At 41.2% G+C, this 5,296-nt stretch overlaps 3 non-coding genes across 3 annotated transcripts; 1 reads left to right on the top strand and 2 right to left on the bottom strand.

Annotated features, from left to right (window-relative positions):
• Positions 1-405: 405 nt before the first annotated feature.
• Positions 406-487, bottom strand: TRNAS-UGA (transfer RNA serine (anticodon UGA)). Its single transcript has one exon. It is a non-coding gene; the product is annotated as a tRNA-Ser (tRNA).
• Positions 488-1,673: 1,186 nt separating this feature from the next.
• TRNAS-AGA (transfer RNA serine (anticodon AGA)) lies at positions 1,674-1,755 on the top strand. The gene has a single exon. It is a non-coding gene; the product is annotated as a tRNA-Ser (tRNA).
• A 1,039-nt stretch (positions 1,756-2,794) lies between these two features.
• On the bottom strand, positions 2,795-2,876 carry TRNAS-UGA (transfer RNA serine (anticodon UGA)). The gene has a single exon. It is a non-coding gene; the product is annotated as a tRNA-Ser (tRNA).
• Between the last annotated feature and the right edge of the window lie 2,420 nt (positions 2,877-5,296).

Raw genomic sequence — 5,296 nt, 5'->3', positions numbered from 1 at the left:
CACGTACAAACAAAAAAGTGCACAAATTTGGTATTGCTGCATCCAGAATGATCCGATCTGTAAAGCTGTCAACTTTGTTGAACAACGTAAAATAAAATATGTTGCAAATATTAGACTTTTTCATGGAAACTTCCAGAAATAAAAAAAAGATTAAAACCTGATCAAAATTATATATTATAATAATGTTCCTGAAAAGGCCATCCTATCTCAGAAAAGCAATCTACTATAGAGCGCCATCACCTGAAAAATAGAAAAGCCGCCGCTGTCATAAGTCTCCTGATCAGAGCTTCCCAATTGTTTTCAGTATCCGAAAATTACAATATGATTCCAAATTATGGAATTCACCAACTAACGTGACCCAAGGAAAATGACCGCAGAAGAAAACTCTGTAGAACAAACAGCCATCGTAGTCAGCAGGATTCGAACCTGCGCGGGGAGACCCCAATGGATTTCAAGTCCATCACCTTAACCACTCGGCCACAACTACAGATGAGAAATCAATCTAGTAACAATGCTTTGGGGTCACCATGGAGCGGGGGCACATTAGTGGCAATGACTCAACGCTCAGCCCCACAATGTGCCCAAATGGGGGGACACATGAGACAGACATTGTAAAAAGCCGTAAATGAAGTAATGAATAAGACAGAGATGAAAAACAGTTGGTAGAAAATAATTCATAATGTGTGACTGCGAAAAAATGAACAAATGAATCTTGTGTAGGATGTGACAACGAAGAAGAGAAGAGAGGAGGAGAAAAAGATCAGAGGAGGAGAGGGAGGCGATGAGAGGATGAGAAGAATGAGATGAGAGAAGGTGAAGGCAGAGATGAGAGGAGAAGGAGATGAGAGGATGAAAAGAAGGAGATGAGAGGAGAGAAGAAGGGGGTGAGAGGAGGAGAAGGAGATGAGAGGAGAAGAAGAAGGAGATGAGATGAGAAGAGAAGAAGATGAGAGGAGGAGAAGAAGATAAGAGGAGGAGAGGGAGGAGATGAGAGGAGGAGAAGAATGAGATGAGAGAAGGTGAAGGCTGAGATGAGAGGAGAAGGAGATGAGAGGATGAAAAGAAGGAGATGAGAGGAGAAGAAGGAGATGAGAGGAGGTGAGAGGAGGAGAAGAAGGAGATGATATGAAGTGAAGAAGGAGATGAGAGGAGAAGAAGGAGATGAGAGGAGAAGAAGAAGATGAGAGGAGGAGAAGAAGATGAGAGGAGGAGAAGAAGATGTGAGGAGGAGAAGAAGATGAGAGGAAATAAAGGAGGAGATGAGAGGAAGAGAAGAAGAAGATGAGAGGAGGAGAAGAAGATTAGAGGAGAATTTGTGTCTGGAGAATCCGCTGTATCTGCTGCTGGCTAACAAGTCAGGAAGTGTAATCACTCTAATGGAAGCTCCACATCAGGAGAGCGGGCGGGGAGGAGACATCGGATAAGAAATGGAATATTGTGGCCTCATCAGTAATGTGGATGCTGAATTCTAGAGAAACATGAATTAGATTGGTCTGTACACAAAAACCGTCTGGTGCAGGTGGAGTGGAATAATCCAATCTTAATTCAAAGGTAAAAGTTTACAATTAATCAAAAAAATTTTTACAAAAAATTCTAGAGATAGTTTTAGGATTATAAAATTAACTAAGAAAAAGTCCTTTGAGCCGGTGACTCCACAATCAGCCCTCATAGCTGTAGTCGTGGCCGAGTGGTTAAGGCGATGAACTAGAAATCCATTGGGGTCTCCCCGCGCAGTTTCGAATCCTGCCGACTACGAGGATTCTTCTTTTTGATGGACTTTTATGTACGGAGTATTGTGCTCTGGGGACAATTTTCCTGCATTCACAGTCATTGTTGAATTCCAAAAAAATGAATTATCTAAAATAATTTTTGTTAATTTATAACTGAACCTTCTTCCTGTAGATCTGATCTGATCGCGGTCACCGGTAATGCGCTAAAATGACATAAAACTCACAGATGTAAATCTTCCATCGGGGCAGAGCGGTGTGAGATGACGGAGACACCGTGAGACGTCCCCGGACTGGCAGAGTCCAGACCGATAATGTTTCCTTACCCTAGCGATCAATCTTATTCTTTTACAATGGGACTCGCTTTTTTGCTATCAGTCCCCTCTCTGCGGTCACAACCTGGGGGGAAATGTTCTCCTTCCTTTGGAAACCGTTATTAACTCCTCAAAACCCTCATTTAATCTGGTAAAAGGTAATGTCCCATATAGAGGCTAAGGGGAAAAAAATGTTAAAATTTAAAAGAAAATCCCCAAATAAATAACAAAATAATATTAAATGTAGAAACATGTATAAACAAAAATTAACAAAAAAGTGCAGATATTTGGTATTGCCGTTTCCAGAATGATACGATCCATATAACTGTTAACTTCATTGAACAACATAAAAATCTATATATAAATATATATATATATATATATATATATATATATTTATATATATATATAAATATATATAGAGAGAGAGCAAAAATTAGGCTTTTTTATCAAAGTGTTGGGAAAAAAAAGTAGATTAAAACATGAGTAAAATTTGAGATATAGATATATAAATATAGTGTCCCTGAACTGAACGTCCTGTCCGGTCCCAGAAAAAAACAATCCACTATAGAGCGCTATCAGCCAACAAATAGAAAAGCCGCAGCTGCCAGATTCTCCTGATCAGAGCGATTACAGCAATAAATTCTGTATATTTCCCAATTGTTTTCAGAATCAAAAGATAATTCACATTTTTGTAATTTGGAGATTTGGAAAACAACTAATGTGACTGAGCAAATCAAATAAAAAAGTCTACGTAGTCGGCAGGATTCGAACCTGCGCGGGGAGACCCCAATGGATTTCAAGTCCATCGCCTTAACCGCTCGGCCACGACTACAGGTGATTAATCAATGAGGACGTTCAGAAGAAAGGTAGAAAGGACGGGCAACAAAAAAAAGAAAGAAAAAAGGAAAAAAGTTATCACTTCAAGCACAGCGCTGCTCGCGAGAGTTCAGTTCACACATAAAGCCTCCAAACTCCGAACCCAAGCTTTGTTCTTTTAAGTTGGTGTTGGGTTCGAAAACAAAACCTCAGGGTCACTTATTTCTAATTGGCACACACTCCCATCACCCACGTGTGTCTCATATAAGGAGGATAAGTCATGTATAAATATAGGAAAACGGGTTTTAGCCGCGCTAAAAAACCACTGGTGCAGGATTAATGAAGAAGTTTCTTTTTTATTACAGCATTTCCAACGCGTTTCAGAGACTGGAACCGTCTCCTTCCTCAGGGAAAAAAGAAAATCCCGACACTCATATGCGATTTCAGGAGTTGTGACTGGCACAACCTGATCAGGTGAGTGTTATCATAACTTTCCGTCATTTCTGGTTTTACCGGGTAAGACCCTATTTGCGCCTTCTGTCTCCCCACCTCTAGCACCTATATAAGGAGGATAGGCAGCTGCCACTGATCTACATGACATTTGTTGGGGAATAGTCGTGAGGACATGAGGGTCTTGAGTCCTTATTTGCTACCATCCACCATTTATACTAAAGTCATCCGGCAGCTAAAAGGATCATCTGATGAATAATTTGGTTGAAATCAAAGTCACGTGGTCAATGGGTTATTCCTAATATAATTCACTATGTGCATGCATTATGAAACAACTGAGCCAAAAAATGAAATCTGAAAAACGACACTAAGGTGACGACCCCCATCCTTGGTATTTACTCTTTGTTTGTTTTCCAGTAGCTCCAATGGCATTGGTAGAGCACGCACAGTTTCTTTCCACCTACAGTGGGGAAAAAAAGTATGTAGTCAGCCACCAATTGTGCAAGTTCTCCCCCTTATAAAGATGGGATTTGCCTGTAATTGACATCAGAGGTGACCACAACTATGAGAGACAAAATGAGAAAACAAATCCAGAAAATCACCGCCTCTGATTTGGCAAGATTTTTTTTTTGCAAATTATAGTAGAAAATAAGTATTTCGTCACCTAACAACATGCAAGATTTCTGTCTCTCATAGACCTGTAACTTCTTCTGTAAGAGGCTCCTCTGTCCTCCACTCATTACCTGTAGTAATGGCTCCTCTGTCCTCCACTCATTACCTGTAGTAATGGCTCCTCTGTCCTCCACTCATTACCTGTAGTAATGGCTCCTGTTTGAACTTGTTATCAGTATAAAAGACCCCTGTCCACAACCTCAGACAGTCACTCTACAAACTCTACTATGGTGAAGACCAAAGAGCTGTCAAAGGACAGCAGAAACAAAATTGTAGCCCTGCACTAGACTGGGAAGACTGAATCTGCAATAGGCAAGCAGCTTGGTGTGATGAAATCAACTGTGGGAGCAATAATAAGAAAAGACCACTGATAATCTCCCTCAATCTGAGGCTCCACACAAGATCTCACGCTGTGGGGTCAAATTGATAACAAGAACAAAAATACCAGAACCACACGGGGGGACCTAGTGAATGACCTGCATAGAGCTGGGACCATTATAACAAAGGCTACCATCAGTAACACACTACGCCGCCAGGGACTCAGATCCTGCAGTGCCAGATGTGCTCCCCTGCCTAAACCAGTGCATGTCCGGGCCCGTCGGAAGTTTGCTATAGAGCATTTGGATTATCCATAAGAGTATTATAAGAATGTCATATGGTCTGATGAAACCAAAGTAGAACTGTTTGGTAGAAATACAGAAAGACAGAATGCTGAGTTGCATCCAAAGAACACCATACCTACTGTGAAGCATGCGGTTGGCAACATCATGCTTTGGAGATGTTTCTCTGCAAAGGGACCAGGACAACTGATCCGTGTACATGAATGAATAAATGGGGCCATGTCTCATGAGATTTTGAATGCAATCCTCCTTCCATCAGCCATGGCATTGAAGATGAAATGTGGCTGGGTCTTTAAGCATGATAATGATCCCAAGCACACCACCAAGGCAATGAAGGAGTGGCTTCATAAGAAGCATATAAAGGTCCTGGAGCAGCCTAGCCAGTCTCCAGATCTCAACCCCATAGAAAACCTTTGGAGGGAGGTGAAAGTCCGTGTTGCCCAGCGACAGGCCCAATACATCACTGTTCTAGAGGAAATCTGCATGGAGGAATGGGCCACCATACCACCAACAGTGCGTGCCAACCTTGTGAAGACATAGAGAAAACGTCTGACCTCTGTCATTGCCAACAAAGGATATATAACAAGATACTGAGATGAATGTTTTTTATTGGCCAAATACTTATTTTCCACCATAATTTGCAAAAAAAATCTTACAAAATCAGACGCGGGGATTTTCTGGATTTGCCTTCTCA

Source organism: Anomaloglossus baeobatrachus, chromosome 3, assembly GCF_048569485.1.
Source record: "Anomaloglossus baeobatrachus isolate aAnoBae1 chromosome 3, aAnoBae1.hap1, whole genome shotgun sequence".
Lineage (NCBI taxonomy): Eukaryota > Metazoa > Chordata > Amphibia > Anura > Aromobatidae > Anomaloglossus > Anomaloglossus baeobatrachus.
This window is presented reverse-complemented; position numbering and strand designations above follow the sequence as displayed.